Consider the following 19,550-nt stretch of genomic DNA (forward strand, 5'->3'; position numbering starts at 1 on the left):
CTGATAGATTCAAACAGTTGAAAAGACATGTCAATGTTCTTCGTGGTGTAGTTAAAGACCGTGACTCGATAGAAAAGGCTTCTTACAAGGAAAATCCTGAAGTTCGATCTACTCGTATCTTACTTGAGGCAAAACATAAAAAGGATGCCTTAGAAATTGAACATCACTTGGGTAAACTCTCCATTCTAGGATGTTCAGAAAAGTCTTCTATACCATCTACTTCTATACAAACTGAAAGAGCTCCAGTTTCAGAAGTAACTTCAGATTCTCTTCCCACTCAAACTGGGGATTCACACATCAGTTGGAAGAAACAAATCTCCAAATGATAATGTTAGGTCTGCAATCTCTAATCACTTCCGTGATCAGAAAGTGTGTCTCTTTTGTGAATCAAAAGGGCATAAAGTGAAAAAAAGAAAACCCAAGTTGAAAAAATCGTTGGTTCAACTTCAACACACCTTAGATTTGATTCTTAACGGTGTAACTGACATTCATATGTCTAAACCAATTGGTTTTAGTACAAGTCCTGTGTTTCTTACCAGGAAAGTCAGTTCAATGAGTTCCTCAAATGCACAAAAGTGTGATAGACCTTTTGACAAATATCGTCCAAGAAGAACTCATGTTCTCTCTCCTATCAGAAATGGAGATAATGATAACCTTGATGTGAAACATGTATCAAGTGAAGAATGCAGATATGAGAAGATGGATGACAACCTTAAATTGATTATTGAAGGATATAAGGAAATCATCAACAGGATGACTGCCCCATCTAGGCAACACTCTTCAGGTAAAAATCCCTACTATGCGTAGTATTATGATGATAGTAAATTTTACGATAATTTTTCACATCATGACAGTCTTCCTCCAAAGTACAGAAGGAAGAAATCTAACCAAAAACAATATTCATTTGATGAGCTAAAAGCTCATACTTTTGCTACTTAATCACAAGGTTGAAATCTCTCACACAAAAATCCTGGTTGAGAGATATGCTCAGGTATACTTGTTGGCAATAGTATTTTCGACTTCTCAAGCTATTTTCTTATCATCTTTAGCATGAGTATCCTTGTGTAAATGCTTGCACAACTATTTGTTTATGCGGTGATCAGTTTTTGGTTAAACTTTGTGTTACTCTTGTACTCTAAAATTGCTTCTCTTATGAGACATTTTTTTTGGAGTCTTTATGATTTCTTCTTGTGCAAAGAGTTTTCTGCAAGGTCGTGTGCAAACGACTCTTGTCTTTCGTTTGGGTCAAGATTGATCTCGTACGGGCTACCGTATGTCTGGCACGAATCAATTAAGGAAACCCTAAAAACTCATTCCCTAAGAAACCTTTAAGTACTCAACCTATTGAGTTAAGTAAGTCACGTACGCATACTCTAGGTTTGGGTTGCCAATAATGTCTTCTTCTTCATCTCACTATGGTGATTTTGCAAAGGGATTTCTTGAGAAAGGTTTCGGTTTCGAATCAAAAGGGAGGAAGAAAAGAACTCTGCTAGAAGACGGTGCACCCAATGCCTCATGCTACTATGCATACTCACATCAAGATGTTGAAAATGGGGATATGGTCTCTGCTGAAGTGGTTCGTGACTTTCTTAAATATTTTGAGAAAGCAAAGCTACAACTTGTTGATACTATGAAAGATCTAGATGTGATTAGAACTGAGTTGAAAAAGGTTACTACTGACCTTGGTCTCATAAATTCATATGTTAAAGGACTTCTCAACGAGGATATCTTCTCTGAAGATGCAGTTGATGATATGAATCACAAGCTCAAAGGTCTCGAAACCCGTGAAGCTGCCGAACGTGAACTTTGACGCAACTTATGTTCAGTTTTTCTAGAAGACTTTGTTTATGTTTATTGTCTAGGAAACTTCTTAAGAGAATTTTTATTCTTGTTTTGTTTAAGAAGGATAACTAGGGTTTGGAATAGCCATTATTGTGAGTACACATAGCTATGTCCAACGTTTTCATCTTGCAATTTTTTTAGATTTATTTATATAAATTCTAAAGTTGATTTGGAAGATGATGTTTGCAGTTGTTTGAGGGTGAAAACGGTTTCTGCTGATTTTGGTAATTTCAGATGTGTGGGTGAGAAACGAATTTAAACCCTAAACAAAGTACTACAAGGGAGTACTTTAGATTCGAGAGATCAATCTGTACAAATCCGGTCTAAACCCAGAAATGGCCGTTCCAGACTCGCTTCGGTCACAAAGTGAAGGATAAGGGTTGGTTTTGGGGAGGGAAGCGAAGAAAGTGTTGAGACCAGAATAATTGATTCTGGAAGAGTAGTTATTTTCTACGACTTGTATCAGAAAGTAGGAAGATGACAAATGGAAAGCTAGCAAATGTTTTCTGAGTGTTGTATGCTCCCGACCTGAACTTGTTGTTCGGTGGAAATAGGTAATGCCTATTTATACAAGTCGAAGTGAAACGTACCCTGGTCTCATTAAGAAATGGAAAACGGATGAGTAAATGGGAGGAGGTGGTAACCGGTAACGCCTGGAATTGATGTTCCATAAAAGAAAGCGTTTCACCATTACTACCTGTATTTACTAACCGCCTCAACCTTATGACAGTTTCTTACAACGGGCGTAGTGTACGCCGCACGCTGTAAACCGCCAAACTAATACCCAATGAGCATCCCCCAGTTTGTGACATGCGTTGATGTCTCGAGTGTTTTCATGGAAAACATGTAGCACGTTATTATTTTCTGGCAAGTTGAGCTTGGGAGACTTGCCGACTCGGTGGTGACCTTCGACGGTCGAGATTTTGTATCTTAAGAGGAAAGGTAGCCGTTTATTATGCAACCCTTCGTTTGGAAGTCAGTGATATAAAAGCATGATCAGTATGGCTTTAATATGGCCTAGTTTAGGCGCGGCCAAAAGTTAGGGTTTTGGCTTTGTTTAGGCGCGACCAAACTAGGGCCAAAGGTTGCCATGCGTTAGCTGTTAACCTTGGACGGCTAAGATCTGCACCTTAGATGAAAGAGTGGTCGTTGATTTTTGCAGGCCTTCGTTTTGGTAGCCGCAGAGGGAAGGCCAGAATAGTATGGCGCGGCAAGGTGGTTGGCATGCCATTGGAACATGTGGCATGGCATGCCTTGGCGCGGTTTGGCGTGGCCAAAACTAGGGTTTTGGGCCAAAGGTTACCATGCGTTGTTTGGCGACCTTGGACGGATAGGATTTGCATCTAGGATTGAAGGGTGACCGTTGATCGTCGAACGCCTTCGTTTTGGTAGCCGCATAGGGAAGGCCGGCATGGTATGACGCGGCAAGGTGGTTGGCATGCCATTGGCACATGTGGCATGGCATGCCTTGGCGCGGTTTGGCGTGGCCAAAACTAGGGTTTTGGGCCAAAGGTTACCATGCGTTGTGTGGCGACCTTGGACGGCTAGGATTTGCATCTAGGATTGAAGGGTGGTCATTGATCATCGCACGCCTTCGTTTTGGTAGCCGCATAGGGAAGGCCGACATGGTATGGCACGACAAAGTGGTTGGCATGCCATTGGCACATGTGGCATGGCATGCCTTGGCGCGGTTTGGCATGGCCAAAACTAGGGTTTTGGGCCAAAGGTTACCATGCGTTGTTTGGCGACCTTGGACGGCTAGGATCTGCATCTAGGATTGAATAGTGGCCGTTGATCGTCGCACGCCTTCGTTTTGATAGCCGCATAGGGAAGGTCGGCATGGTATGACGTGGCAAGGTGGTTGGCATGCCATTGGCACATGTGGCATGGCATGCCTTGGCGCGGTTTGGCGTGGCCAAAACTGGGGTTTTGGCCAAAGGTTACCATGCGTTGTTTGGCGACCTTGGACGGCTAGGATTTGCATCTAGGATTGAAGGGTGGCCGCTGATCGTCGCACGCCATCGTTTTGGTAGCCGCATAGGGAAGGTCGGCATGGTGGGGCCAAGGCAAATGGCGCGGACAGCTTGGCATAGTGGGGCCAAGGGTTTGGCACGGACGGCTTGGCATGGTGGGGCCAAGGAAAGGTGTTGTTGGGTTGGCATGGTGGGGCCAAGGCAAGGTGCCGTTGTCTTGGCATGGTGGGGCCAAGGGTTTGGCATGCCATTGGTGCATGGTGCGGCTAGCATGGTTGGGGCCAAGGCAAGGTGCGGTTGGTTTGGCATGGTGGGGCCAAGGGTTTGGCATGTCGTTGGCGCATGGTGCCGCTATCATGGTTGGGGCCAAGGCAAGGTGCGGTTGGCTTGGCATGGTGGGGCCAAGGGTTTGGCATGCCATTGGCGCATGGTGTGGTTGGCATGCCTTGGCGCGGTAGACGTGGCTGGCATGGTTTTCCATTGGGACAGTGGTGCAGCTTCCATGTTTGGCATGCCTTGGCGCGGAGATGTGGCTGGCATGGTTTGCCATCGGCACAGTGGTGCGGATGGCACGGTTGGCATGCCTTGGCGCGGAGATGTGGCTGACATGGTTTGCCATTGGCACAGTGGTGCGACTGGCATGGTCGGCATGCCTTGGCGCGGAGATGTGGCTGGCATGGTTTACCATTGGCACAGTGGTGCGGCTGGCATGGTTGGCGTGGCTTGGCGCGGTAGACGTGGTTGGCATGGTTTGCCATTGGCACAGTGGTGCGGCTGGCATGGTTGGCATGCCTTGGCGCGGTAGCATGAGAATTAGGGTTTGGCATAGATGATGCCAGTCGATGTTAAGGGTTCTGCCGTGGAACATGACCCATAAAAAAAAGGTACCCCGGTAATTCTTACGTAGGCATGTTGATTGATTCAATAATTGTGATAATGGTCATAGTGACGTTATGTCTGGTGTACGGTTTTACGATTTTAACCCTAAGATAAAAACCACCATCAACATTAAGTCCCTTGCTTAGCTCGGAACAGGATCATTGTTGCGAGGTAAGCATAAGATGGTGATGGTTAAGGACAAAAATCGAAACGACAAGTCGTGGAAAGATGGTCAGGAAGGTATGACTAACCTTTTTCGAGAGGTAAGGAGAGTCCATGATCCTCGTGTTTGGCGGCCTTGTATAGATTTTATTCGTGGTGTAGACCGTGAAGTGGTGAGATGAAGATCGTCGTCTTAGTCTAGCTATGCATCACCTTGGATGGGTTAGGGAACATCCTGACGCTGGCTTGGCGAGTTGTTGGTGTTGGCGCGACATGTCATGGCGCGGCACGATGGTGCAAGGCATGACACGATTTGGTGAGGCAAAGCATGCGCGGATGGCGGTGCAAGGCATGACACGGTTTGGTGAGGAAAAGCATGCGCGGATGGCGGTGCAAGGAATGACACGGTTTGGTGAGGCAAAGCATGCGCGGACGGCTTGGCGGGGCGGGGCCAAAGTATGGCGTGGTTCTGGCGAGGCAAAGCATGCGCGGATGGCGGTGCAAGGCATGACACGGTTTGGTGAGTCTAAGCATGCGCGGACGGCTTGGCGTGGCGGAGCCAAGGCATGGCATGGTTCTGGCGAGGCTAGCATGGCGCGGTTTGGTGAGGCAAATCATGCGCGGACGGCTTGGCCCAGTAGTGGCTTGTCTTTGCTGGCATGGTTGTCTCTTTTCCTTACGTGACTCACATAGGAAGTTCTTTCCTTATTCAAAACCCCGCAAGTGTTATGCCCGTAGAAAGGGGGCGTTATTCCTTCTCCTCATGTCACCTTGTCGGTCTTGTTTTCTCCAAGTCTCGGTGCTCACGCGGCCAGGCATTCCCTTATGTTTGCTAGTAGAAAACGGTTTCAGTAGAATCTGATATCACGCCTCAATCCGCGACTAGTAGAAGGCTTTCCTTTTCGGGACCTCATCGCTCTGCTGGTTATAAGAGGTGATCTTGAATTCTTCATTTGTACAGGTCGTTCTGAAATCATGTCTATCCTCTATCCTTTATCTGGTTTTGTAGCGCATAATGGGATCTTCCAATGACAGAAATGTCTCCAATTTTTCGGGGAGAAACTTTGGAATCGACGAAAACCAGTCTTCTTATCATGAGGAGGCGTTGGATAGAATTGAATCTCTGTTTCGTGAAGCTGGCGAAACCATTCGGGACATACCTTTGGAGGAAGAACGGGAAGGCGGCGAAGCATCCCAGTGCGTTGGGAGGATTTGGTGCAACAAAACCTCTTCACGACCCACTGTTAGGGAGGGACAGTTTGCTTCTCAGTTGAAATGGCGGAAGACCGAGCTTGTGGAACTTTTAGGGGAAAATAAACGTAGATCCCCTGTCCAGGACGGTGTCATAACCCTTGATTCTGATGAATCGGGAAATTCTCCTCGAAAGGTCGCTGAGAAGACTCCCGAGGAAGATGATGATGTTGCGGTTGATGAAACTGAAACAACTTTTGGAGAAGACGGCGTAACTGTTGTCGGTGGCATTAGAGGAGTCGTGGTGGCATATGCTAGGTTGGTTGTCGAGGCGTATGTCGGTAAAAAGACGGATGATGTTGCTGCTGAGACGACTTCCGGGTGGGATGTTGAGGCTGCTATTGCTGATGTGGTTTCCGGATGGAATCTTTGCTGCCCGAAAGATTATTGGGGGAAAGTGTTTGAAAAATCTCTGGTCGAGGCATTGGAAATTCACACATTGGCTTTCTATGACTAGCTTCTTCTTCTTCTTCATTGTTCCTATTCGTCGCTTAGTTGTCCTGATGTTTTGCAGACACTTTTTTTTACCTTCCTTGTATTCGCGGCGAAGTTAGGGTTTCTTCAATTAGCATCCCGCTTGCGGCTTCTGTCTTTGAATAAAACTTCTCATTTTTGAAAGACCCAAGTCTTCTCCTAGAATGGGTTGGTGTTTCTGGTTATGATTGGATGGTTAATGACTTCTCAATGATTTGGGATTTATTTGGTATATGTTTCCGATATTTGGAAAACTCATTCAGAAATAAATGTATGCCTTTTGAATAAAAACGAAACCCTAAAGAAGAATACAAACGGTGCATTCATCTTAGGGAAATACAAATATCAAACGGAAGGAGAAATTGCTGAAGAAAATACTAAAGGGAGAGTGATGGAAGAGGGTAGTATAGCGTTTTAGGGATTGAAAAGCTTGAGCCATCGTGAGTGAACTATCACACCTCCCATCTTGTCTGTGTTGATGAGCTTGCAGTAACCTCCCAAAAGAACGTCTGCCACCAGATATGGCTCGTCTTCTTTTTCCTTGGGTGAATCGGTCCGAACAACTATCTTTACCGTCATCTTCCCGACTTGAACGAGTTCACTTTGACCACCATATCTCCGATTTGAAACGAGTTCGGGTGTTGTATAACCTTTTGAATCTTGGTCTCGTCAGTTTCGATGGCAGCTTCCAAATTCTTTGCAAAGCTTTTGAATGTCCCAGCGCCCCACTCACATATCTTGACAGCGTCCACACCAGTAATCGCGCTGAGTCCCCATGACGGAATAGGGGAAGAAATGACTGGTTGTAGAGAAGATCGTTCGGCCAAACTTACTTGCATTTGGAATCTATGAGTTAACGCCAACAGGTCATCTCCAGGTGTTCGGGTTCCATCGGTAACTCGTCGATGCGGCAGCAAGTGGGACGGTTTGTTGGAGATTCTTTCGGGCGTCGACATCGGTAGAGGGGATGTTCCCGATTTCTCCTGGTTGTCGAGTACCCACAAGTTCCCCAATATCATGTTGTATCCCAGTTCTTTGGCAATGAGGAATTTGCTATGCGTTATAGCGTCTCCCATCTTGATCTCGAGGTTAATGTAGCCATACGCGTTCAAGGATTTCCCTCCCGGGTTCTTAATCACGTATGGGGAATGGGTAGCCTCTTGTTTCGTAAATCCCGCAGCTTTCAGAGTCTTGAAAGTAACAATGTTGAAGTCATATGCCGTGTCGATTAGCGTGTTGTCGAATTCAATACCTATTAAATAGGACGTGGTCAACATTCCCCAGTTGTCCTTTTCGATTCCGCTTGCTGAGAGAGCGTGGGCTCTTGGCGTGGCTTCCGTGGAGGGAAAAATCCGTTTGCCCGATACGACACGATTGAGAGCCGTGAAGATATCTTGGCGCTGCACCTTGGAAAGGTAGAGAATTTCGCATACGTGCTGCATCATGGATCGCACAGTCTCGTGCACAGAGTCCCCAGAGACTCCACAATTCCTCACCGGAAGTGGGTCTTGATGTACTCCCTCGTTTCCTAGTTGAAGTTCCCATGCTTCTATATTTTCTTTGAAGATATGCTTCAGTCTGTTGCAATCACTGGTTGGGTGGTGAACAAATCTGTGGTAGTGGCAGTATTTGGGGTTTGCCATCTCGGCCTCAGTCGGTGGGCATCTGGGAGATGGTAGTCTGATAACATCATCTTGAATCCATGCTTCTAAGAGATCGATCACCTCCTCAATGGGAAACGGGAAATCCAGGGTATTTCCTTCAGCTTCATGATGACGCATGGGAGCTTTAGCGGCGGCCTTCCGTGGCAGAGTTGCTCGTCGTGCTGGTACTTCGCGTTTAGGATGCTGGTCTGCAGCTGGGGCCTTCCTTTTTCCTCCCTCGTTTACTATGCTCACAGAGGAGGGACCAGTGTTGTACTGCTTGTTGATGAGACGTCTATTCCCGCGAGTTTCGCGTACGTCTTCGGCTCTGGTTGGTCTAGATCTTTCTAATAATGCTGGTGCTGTCGTTGTTGATCGTCTGACAGCTTCATGGAGCTCAGAGAATGTCTGGAAACACAGGTTCTCTAGCAAGGCGCGGTAAATGGGAGCCATACCATTGATACATGAATTCACCAGCTATTGCTCAGTCACGTTTGGGTCATGACAGTCTAGTGCTTGAACCCTGAATCTCTTCACAAAATCAATTGGATGTTCGTTGTCCCGTTGGTACATCCTTCCTAGGTCCGAGAAGGTAACTTTTTCAGACACAAAGAAGTACTTCTTGTAAAATGCGGTAACCATGCCACCCCAGTTGGGGATGCTGTTTGGCGCGATGCTGTTGTACCATGTGTACGCTCTTCCGGTAAGCGATTTCGAAAACTCCCTCAGACGAAGAACGTGATTGTATTCATGTTTGCCTAGGGACTCTAAGAAGCGAGAGACATGCTCACGTACATTTCTGGTGCCATCGTACAGGGTGAATTGAGGAGAGGAGTATCCTCTTGGAAGAGGAATTCTTTATATTTCAGGTGGGTAAGGAGGTTGATGCTTATGCATGTCTATTTCATCATTCTTGATTCAATTCCGGAGAAGTTGCTCCAGATCCTCTCGTGTGACAAAATTGGACGGCTGACTTCTTTACAATGGGGTTCTGGCACAAATCTCCTTGTCCGCGGAGACGCGTTCCGCCGAGGTACTAGCGTTGGGGGTGTTGAAGGTGTTTCTAATCGGCTATGGAGGGCGTGACTCACGCGGCAGTCATTCTGTCAGGGCTTTAAGAAAGACGAGTACTTCTTTCTGTGTCGAAACCATATACGTCTGGGCTCTAGCGAGAACCTCCCGTCGTTCTGATAAGAAATCCCCAATTACTTAGAATTCTTAATTAAAACTAGGGTTAAGGTTAGAAATCCCTAAATTCTCTTGTTTTAGGCATTAGTTTATTTTTGGAAATTGTTCTGTTTTAAGAATTTTATTTTAGATTCCTAGTTATAGAAGTAGTTTCCCTTCTAGGTTACCTTTCCTTAATTTTATAGTTCAGTGGCCTATATAAGAAGGTCTAGTGTTATTAGTTTGATTATCGATGAGAACTATAAGTTTGTTCTAAGTTTCTATGTTCTTTTAAAGTCTACTCTGCTGGCCGTAGGTAAGAACTATTAAGTTCTTATCAATTGGTATCAGAGCCGGCGTATCCTGTTTATGACCAAAACTCGAAAACAAAAACAAGTAATTATGGAGAAGCAATTAGGTGAGCTAACGGAGAAGATGGCTGAGATGACATCAAATCAAGCTTTGTTAGTTGAGAGGATCGTCCAGCTTGTGGAAAGCAAAGCAGTTGGGTATAATGAGGGACAAAACCAATCAAAAAGAGGAGGTGAGCGATTATATTTTTCCAAGTTTGATGGATCTGATGTAGAAGGTTGGCTCTTTAAGGCTGCACAATATTTTGAGTATTATGAAACACCTGCGAATCAGAAAATCAAGTTGGCAACATGTAATTTAGATGGTAAAGCTTTACAATGGTATAGGTGGTTGAAGAGAACTAAACCTGTAGTTACTTGGGGATAATTTGAGAAATCCATTATTAGCCGTTTCGGTATTACTTCATATGAAGATACAAGAGCAAAACTCGCTAAAATTAAGCAGTCAGGTTCATATGTAGAATATTGTGAAGAATTTGAATGATTATCAAATTTGGTGGATAATTTACCTGAAGAATTTTTAGTGAGCTGTTTTCTAAGTGGATTAAAAGACGAGGTAAGACTAGAAACTTGATCCCACACTCCTATTAATTTACATGATGCAATGGCAATTGGAAGGTTACAATATGAGAAGGTAACATTGCGAAAACAATCATATAGAATAGCACCAAAGACACCTAGTGTTGTTAATACTAGTAGACCTTTTAATTCTAGAGCACATATATCATCTTCAAAACCCATGACAGAAACTCCAGTTGTTAGAAGATTAACTCAGGATGAAGCTGAAGAAAGAAGAAAGCAACAACTATGTTATAACTGTGATGAAAAGTGGCACCGAGGTCATCGCTGTAAAACTTAGACATTGTTCTTAATTGATAGATATGACAATCAGGATGAAGATAAAGGTACAGATGAAGTTGTTATATATGAAGAATCTTAAAAAGAAGCCGTCGAGATTTCTATGCATGCACTGGATGGATCATTAGCTCCACAAACCATACGGGTACAAGGAGAAATTAAGAAGGCTAAAGTTACCATACTTATCGATTCTGGAAGTATCCATAATTTTGTTGATTCTGCGATACCTAGAAGAATGGGAATTAAGATAATTAAAGATGAGACTTTTAAGATGTTGGTAGCTAATGGTGCTAGAATGACTTGTGAAGGAAGATTCTTGGATCTGGATTATAAGTTAAATAAATACGGGTTCAAAGGAACTTTTTTATGTATTGCCACTTGGGGGATGCGATGTGGTTCTGGGAGTCCAATGGTTAGAAACGTTGGGTCCCATAACTTGGGATTTCAAACATTTAACCATGGATTTTAAGAGGGATGGTGAACGTATTCGACTAGAAGGAGATAAGAAAAATAAAGTAAATTTAGCCAACATCAATAGCATCCAGAAACTCTTAAATAAGGGATCAACTGGGTTCTTTTGCAAAATCAACCAATGTTCAGAAGCACAAATTAGTCAAGAAACACCAGGGGAGATACAAGAATTAATTGAATAGTTTGGTGAGGTGTTCTCGGTACCCACAATGCTTCCACCTGTGAGAAGCCATGATCACCGCATAATGTTACAACCTGGGAGTGCTCCAATCAATGTACGACCTTACAGGTACGCACATTACCAGAAAGGTGAGATCGAAAAGATTGTTAAAGATTTGGTAGACTCAGGATTAGTGATGGGTTTTATAAACAACCTACAAATTGACCTGCAAGTATACAGGGTCAATTGTAGCTAGAATAGGAAGAAAGGGAAAGTCCACAGGGACAAGGGGGAGCAAATGTTGTTTTCTAGCTTCTCTAGCTGCTTCCTAAGCTAACATGGACTGATGTATGAGAGCTGAATGAGGGCAGTAAACAGTGAGTGAAACAAGTAAAGATTGTGGTGCTAAGACACCACTGTGAGCATGAGGGGAAATCAAACAGTGAGCAATGAAGGTAAAAAAAATGAAAGAAAACAGAAAACAAGCAAAACAGTTGAAGATGGAAGTGTATGAAGATGGATGAGAATTCTCCTTCACCTATCTAGTTCACCTTGGTTACATCCCTGTCATGTGGCTAGTTAACTACCTAAAGTCCTTGGATAACCCCTAGCATTGCCTATATGATTAAAGCATAGGCAATCACAAGTGATTTAGGGTCTAGGTCTCTAACTAATATGGCTTTGTGAATCCCTTAGATTATCACTAACTCCTAGCATTAATGGTCTGTTTAAAGCACCACTAATCACAAGCCAGTGAACCTTTGGAATGTCACTAATCTAACTGTTTTGAGCTCAACAGGGACTAACTCAAATGGCTAACCATTTGGCTCAAGGGTCTTCTCACCCTAGTGATGGATTAGAACATGCTGGAGTTAGGAGCTTTCATGTTGTCAAGCATTAAGACTCAAAACAAGAACATATAAGTAAACAAGGGAATTACATGACTAATATTAGAAGATTCACAAGACAACAAACAATTGAACATTCACACAACAAACATTAACAGTGGATAAGAAGAAGATATGCATTGGATTGAAAAATGAAATTAACCCAATTAGGGGGAACTAGGATGACCCAAGAACCCCTTTTGCATTCTCTACAGCTTCCCTTTTATAGTTTTTCAAAAATACAAAACCCTAATTCGAAACCCTAATTTTTTGGGGAAAATCAAATTCTCTCACCAATTTCCTGAATTGAGCTCGACCCATGCTTTGGGTATGTCCCCTCTGCTCTTCTGAAGCTTTTCCTGCCCTCAATTTTGTCTTCTCCTCGCTGTTGGTGAAACCCTAGCTCGAGCTTTCTTGTCAAACCCACACCTAGGGTTCAGAGATGTGAATTTGGAAAGAAGTCTAGGCTAGGGAGAGATGTCGTGGTGTTGTCGGTGGTTGTGTGGTTCGAGAAGAAGGTGTAGCTGGTGGAGGTGATGGAGTTGCAGAACTGTGGAGCAGCTCTCTGCATTTTGGGGAAGATGAGAAGAAGAACTCGATGGAGAAGAAGGGTCCGTTTGGTTAGGGGTATAGGGTTCTGATGCTAGGGTGTGAGGCGGGTGTATCAAAGGTTGATGCTCAGCAAAGTGAAAGTGTAGGATGAAAAGGTGATGGAATGATCCAACGACGCGATAGAAGCGACCGTTGGATAATGAGATACAACAAAACTGACGGCTTCAGATGGAGTTAGGTACTATAGTGTTTGACGGGAGCTTCGGAGTTTGATGCACAGTGATGAGGCGACCGTTGGATGATGAGATGGATCCAATATGACGGCTCTCATGGAAATGGGTATGGATAATGGAAATGGATTTGGGTAAGGGTTTTGGGCCTTGGGTATGCCAAGCCCATATCTTCTTTAAGAACAATTCTTCCTCTTCAAGCCCACTTCTCGTTGATCCGGCTCTTGCAAACATCATTCTTCGCTTCCTCCTAGCGAGAGTCTTTGCCGTTCCTTTGCTCTTTTCGCTCCGTGAGTTAACCAGGCTTTATTTAGTACCTAAAAATGCAAAATTAATTAAGAAAAGTATTTATTCTTGAAAACAACGAAAATACAGAATATGGGATAAAATGTAGAATTAATGCACAAAAGATGAGTTAAATGCCAAGAAAAAATATATAGAAATATGTACTTTTTAGCACTCATCAATTAGTTAGGCCAAGCACAAGTCCTTTCTCTTCTCCTGTTTTGTTAGTTAAGAAAAAAGATGGCACTTGGCGTATGTGTGTTGATTATAGAGCTTTAAACCAGGATACTGTCAAGGATAAGTTTCTTATTCCAGTCATTGATGAGTTATTAGATGAAATACATGGAGCTTTATTCTTTTCGAAGCTAGATTTAAGATCGGGTTATCATCAAATTAAGATGTATGAACAAGATATCTACAAAACAACTTTTCGAACCCATGACGGACATTATGAATTCCTAGTGATGCCGTTTGGATTAACTAATGCTCCATCTACATTTCAACATCTTATGAATGATGTGTTCAGAAATCAATTAAGAAAATCTGTCTTGGTTTTCTTTGATGATATTCTGACTATAGTCCTACCTGGGAAGCACATTTATTGCACCTTCGTGAAGTATTCCTGATATTAGAAAGCCATCAAGTTAAGGTCAAATTAAGTAAATGTTCTTTTGGTACTGAGAGGGTTGAGTATTTGGGTCAATCATCTCAAGAGGAGGAGTGGAAGATGATCCTAGCAAGATACGGGATATGTTGGACTGGCCGTTACCAAGAACTGTCAAGGCATTACGAGGATTCCTAGGTTTGACAGGATATTATAGGAAATTTGTACAAGGTTATGCTAATATTGCAGCACCACTTACAAAATTGCTAAAAAAAGACGGTTTTTTGTGGACAGATGAAGCAACAAACGCATTTGTTAAATTTAAAAGTGTAATGACATCCACACCCGTGCTAGCATTACCTGACTTTACAAAGACCTTCATTATTGAAAGTGATGCTTGTGGAGTAGGAATAGGTGCGGTTTTGATGCAAGAAGGTAGGCCAATTGCTTTCACAAGTAAGCCACTTGGACCTCGTCATATGGGTTTGTCAACTTATGAGAAAGAGTTGTTAGCAGTAGTTCATGAGGTTACTAAATGGCGACCTTATCTAATTGGGAGAAGATTTCTTATTCGGGCAGACCAACAAAGTTTGAAGTATTTTTTGGATGCTAGAGATGTAACACCGGAACGACAAAAATGGTTAACAAAATTATTAGGCTATGACTACGCGATTGAGTACAAGAAGGGATCGTCTAACAAGGTTGCTGATGCACTTTCTCGCAAATTTGAAAACGGTGAAATTTTTTCCGTAATTATGTTAGTTGTGCTTGGATGGAAGACCTATTGGCTGAACTAAAAATAGATCTGTGGATCACAGATTTCATCTTTAAAGTGAGTCAGCCTTCTTTCGGCAAGAATAACTTTACCGTACGAGATGGTTTAGTTTACTATAAACAACATCAACTAGTGATAAGTCCTACTTCAAGGTGGAAGGCACTACTACTAGATGAGTTTCATGACTCTCCAATTGCTGGTCATGCCAGATATTTGAAGACAGTAAAACGTTTATCTAAGTTGTTCTATTGGTCTAGAATGCATAAAGAGGTGAGAGACTACATTTCTTTCTTTGATGTTTGCCAAAGCAATAAATATAGTACTCTTTCTCCAGCAGGATATCTTCAACCATTGTCGATTCCTACTACAGTATGGACAGATATATCCATGGATTTTGTTGAAGGGTTTCCAAAGTCTAAAGGGAAAACTGTGATTCTTGTAGTGGTGGATCAACTAACTAAATATGCCCATTTTCTTGCATTAAAACATCCATATACAGCCACATCGGTAGCCCAGAAGTTTTTAGAAACAATCATCAAACTTCATGGATTTCCTCAATATATAGTTTCTGATAGGGATGCTGTATTTACAAGTAATTTTTGGCAAGAGTTGTTTCGCCTGCATGGAAATCAATTAAGGATGAGTTCCTCCTATCATCCGCAAACCGACGGTCAAACTGAAGTGGTTAACAGATGTTTGGAAGGTTACTTACGGTGTTTCGCTGGAAATAAACCAAAAGGATGGTCATCTTGGTTACCATGGGAAGCGTATTGGTATAATACATCCTATCATACTTCAACTAATACTACACCGTTTGAGGCTTTGTATGGCATTCCTCCTCCGGTATTAGCAACTTATTTACCAGGAGAAGCGAAAACCACAAAATTGGATGAGGCAATAACCAAGAGGAATGAAGTTTTACCAATGCTTAAGGATCAACTTCAAGTGGTGCAGAATAAAATGAAGCTAAGGGCAGATGAAGGACGTCGGGACGTTGTATATCAAGTTGGGGATTATGTGTATCTGAAGTTGCAGCCATATCGGCAAAATTCTAATGTGCAAAGGAAGAACCAAAAATTATCTCCACGATATTTTGGACCTTATAAGATTTTAGAGCGTATAGGACCTGTGTCTTATCGATTGGACTTGCCTAAGGAGTCAAAGATACATTCGGTATTTCATGTATCGTTTCTGAAGAAGGCTTTGTTTCCTAACACAACTGTTGGGGATAATCTACCAGAAGAAGAAGATGAGGTTGATCCAGTAATCTCCATGGTTGAACTGATCCTTGAGGTCAAGGAAAATCTTAAGGGGGAGGGAATGATAAGAAATCCTCAATTACTTAGAGTTCTTAATTAAAACTAGGGTTAGAAATCCCTAAATTCTCTTGTTTTAGGCATTAGTTTATTTTTGGAAATTGTTCTGTTTTAAGAATTTTATTTTACATTCCTAGTTATAAAAGTAATTTCCTTTCTAGGTTACCTTTCCTTAATTTTATAGTTCAGTGGCCTATATAAGAAGGTCTAGTGTTATTAGTTTGATTATCAATGAGAATTATAAGTTTGTTTTAAGTTTTTGTGTTCTTCTAAAGTCTACTCTGCTGGCCGTGGGTAAGAACTATTAAGTTCTTATCACGTTCCATCAAATCAGCGATGGTGATATAGGGTCGGCTTCCTCCGGCTTCTCACTCCGTTGGTGGTGTAGTTGAAGTCTTAGTGGCAGTTGGAGGCGCCATGCTTGACGAAGCGTTAGGAGAAGTAGCGGCAGCTCTGGCCCTGGTGACTGGTGGCGTAACGTCTGAAGGAGCACTTTCAGTACTGCCAGGATTAGTAAGTTGCGCGGGGACATTAGAGGCGGCAGCGGCTCTGGCCCTGGTGATCGGTGGTGTTACACCTGAAGGAGTGCTTTCGGTGTTACTGGGGTCAGTAGGTGGCGTAATGATGCTGTTGGAAGTAGCGTTAAAACCAGGGACAGATTCTGCGTTGGTGTTCTCGGCAGCTGATCCGGATCTGAGTTCTACCATGTTGGAGTTGGAAGTGAAAGGTGATATCGGAAATTTGGAAATCGATATTGCAACCGAGAGATTGATCTCCCACTGTGGTCGCCAATTGTTTGAGGGTGAAAACTGTTTCTGCTGATTTTGGTAATTTCGGATGTGTGGGTGAGAAACTAATTTAAACCCTAAACAATGTACTGCAAGGGAGTACTTTAGATTCGAGAGATCAATCTGTACAAATCCGCCTAAACCAAGAAATGGCCGTTCCATACTTGCTTCGGTCAAAAAGTGAAGGAGAAGGGTTGGTTTTGGGGAGGGAAGCGAAGAAAGTGTTGAGACCAGAATAGTTGATTCTGGAGGAGTAGTTGTTTTCTACGACTTGTATCAGAAAGTGGGAAGCTGAAAGCTGGAAAGCTAGCAAATGTTTTCTGAGTGTTGTATGCTCCTGACCTGAACTTGTTGTTCGGTAGAAATAGGTAATGCCTATTTATACAAGTCGAAGTGAAACGTACTCTGGTCTCATTAAGAAATGGAAAACGGGTGAGTAAATGGGAGGAGGTGGTAACCGGTAACGCCTGGAATTGATGTTCCATAAAAGAAATTGTTTCACCATTACTCCCTGTATTTACTAACCGCCTCATCCTTATGACACTTTCTTATAAAGGGCGTAGTGTACGCCGCACGCTGTAAACCGCCAAACCAATACCCAATGAGCATCCCCCAGTTTGTGACATGCGTTGATGTCTCGATTGTTTTCATGGAAAACATGTAGCACGTTGTTGTTGTCTGGCAAGTTGAGATTGGGAGACTTGCCGGCTCGGTGGTGACCTTCGACGATCGAGATTTTGCATCTTAAGCGGAAAGGTAGTCGTTGATTATTGCAACCCTTCGTTTGGTAGTCTGTGACATGAAAGCATGATCAGTATGGCTTTACTATAACCTAGTTTAGGCGCGACCAAAATTTAGGGTTTTGGCTTTGTTTAGGCGCGACCAAACTAGGGCCAAAGGTTTCCATACGTTAGCTGGTAACCTTGGACGGCTAAGATCTGCACCATAGATGAAAGAGTGGTTGTTGATTGTTGCAGGCCTTCGTTTTGGTAGCCACATAGGAAAGGACGGATTAGTATAGCGCGGCTAGGTGGTTGGCATTCCATTGGCACATATGTCATGGCATGCCTTGGCGTGGCCAAAACTAGGGTTTTGGGCCAAAGGTTACCATGCGTTGTTTGGCGACCTTGGATGGCGAGGATTTGCATCTAGGATTGAAGGGTGGACGTTGATCGTCGCACGCCTTCGTTTTAGTAGACGCATAGGGAAGGCCGGCATGGCATGGCGCGGCGAGGTGGTTGGCATGCCATTGGCACATGTGGCATGGCATGCGTTGGTGCGGTTTGGCGTGGCCAAAACTAGGGTTTTGGGGCAAAGGTTTCCATGCGTTGTTTGGAGACCTTGGACGGCTAGGATTTGCATCTAGGATTGAAGGGTGGTCGTTGATCATCGCACGCCTTCGTTTTGGTAGCCGCATAGGGAAGGCCGGCATGGTGGGTCCAAGGTGAATGGCGCGGACAGCTTGGCATTGTGGGGCCAAGGGTTTGGCACGGACGGCTTGGCATGGTGGGGCCAAGGCAAGGTGCGGTTGGCTTGGCATGGTGGGGCCAAGGGTTTGGCATACCATTGGCGCATGGTGCGACTTGCATGGTTGGGGACAAGGCAAGGTGTGGTTGGCTTGGCATGGTGGGGACAAGGGTTTGGCATGCAATTGGCGCATGGTGCGGCTACATGGTTGGGGACAAGGCAAGGTGCAGTTGGATTGGCATGGTGGGTCCAAGGGTTTGGCATGCCATTGGCGCATGGTGCGGCTAGCATGGTTGGCATACCTTGGCGTGGTAGACGTGGCTGGCATGGTTTGTCATCGGCACAGTGGTGCGGCTGGCATGTTTGGCATGCCTTGGCGCGGAGATGTGGCTGGCATGGTTGGGGCCAAGGCAAGGTTCGGTTGGCTTGGCATGGTGGGTCCAAGGGTTTGGCATGCCATTGGCGCATGGTGCGGCTAGCATGGTTGGCATGTCTTGGCGCGGTAGACGTGGCTGGCATGGTTTGCCATTGGCACAGTGGTGCGGATGGCATGGTCGGCATGCCTTGGCGCGGAGATGTGGCTGGCATGGTTTGCCATCGGCACAGTGATGCGTCTGGCATGGTTGGCATGCCTTGGCGCGGAGATGTGGCTGGCATGGTTTGCCATCGGCACAGTGGTGCGGCTGGCATGGTCGGCATGCCTTGGCGCGGAGATGTGGCTGGCATGGTTTTCCATTGGAACAGTGGTGCGGCTGGCATGGTCGGCATGCCTTGGCGCGGAGATGTGGCTGGCATGGTTTGCCATTGGCACAGTGGTGCGGCTGGCATGGTTTTCCATTGGCACAGTGGTGCGGCTGGCATGGTCGGCATGCCTTGGCGCAAAGATGTGGCTGGCATGGTTTGCCTTCGGCACAGTGGTGTGGATGGCATGCCTTGGCGCGGTAGCATGAGAATTAGGGTTTGGCATAGATGATGTCAGTCAGTGTTAAGGGTTCTGCCGTGGAACATGACCCATGTAAAAAAAGGTACCCCGGTAATTCTTACGTAGGCATGCTGATCGATTCAATAAATGTGCTAATGGTCATAGTGACGTCATGTCAGATGTACGGTTTTACGATTTTAACCCTATGCTAAAAACCACCATCAACATTAAGTCCCCTGCTTAGCTCGGAAAAGGAGCATTGTTGCGAGGTAAGCATAAGATGGTGACAGGCGAGGACAAAAATCGAAACAACAAGTCGTGAAAAGATGGTCAGGAAGGTCCGACTAACCTTTTTCGAGAGGTAAGGAGTAGGCCTGTCAATATATGTCTGATATCCGGAATCCGTTTCCGATTATTCGAGATCCTATAGGATTTTATCCGTTTTATCGGATATCGGATATCGGATAAAAAAA

This window comes from Papaver somniferum, chromosome 5 (genome assembly GCF_003573695.1).
Source record: "Papaver somniferum cultivar HN1 chromosome 5, ASM357369v1, whole genome shotgun sequence".
Taxonomy (NCBI): domain Eukaryota; kingdom Viridiplantae; phylum Streptophyta; class Magnoliopsida; order Ranunculales; family Papaveraceae; genus Papaver; species Papaver somniferum.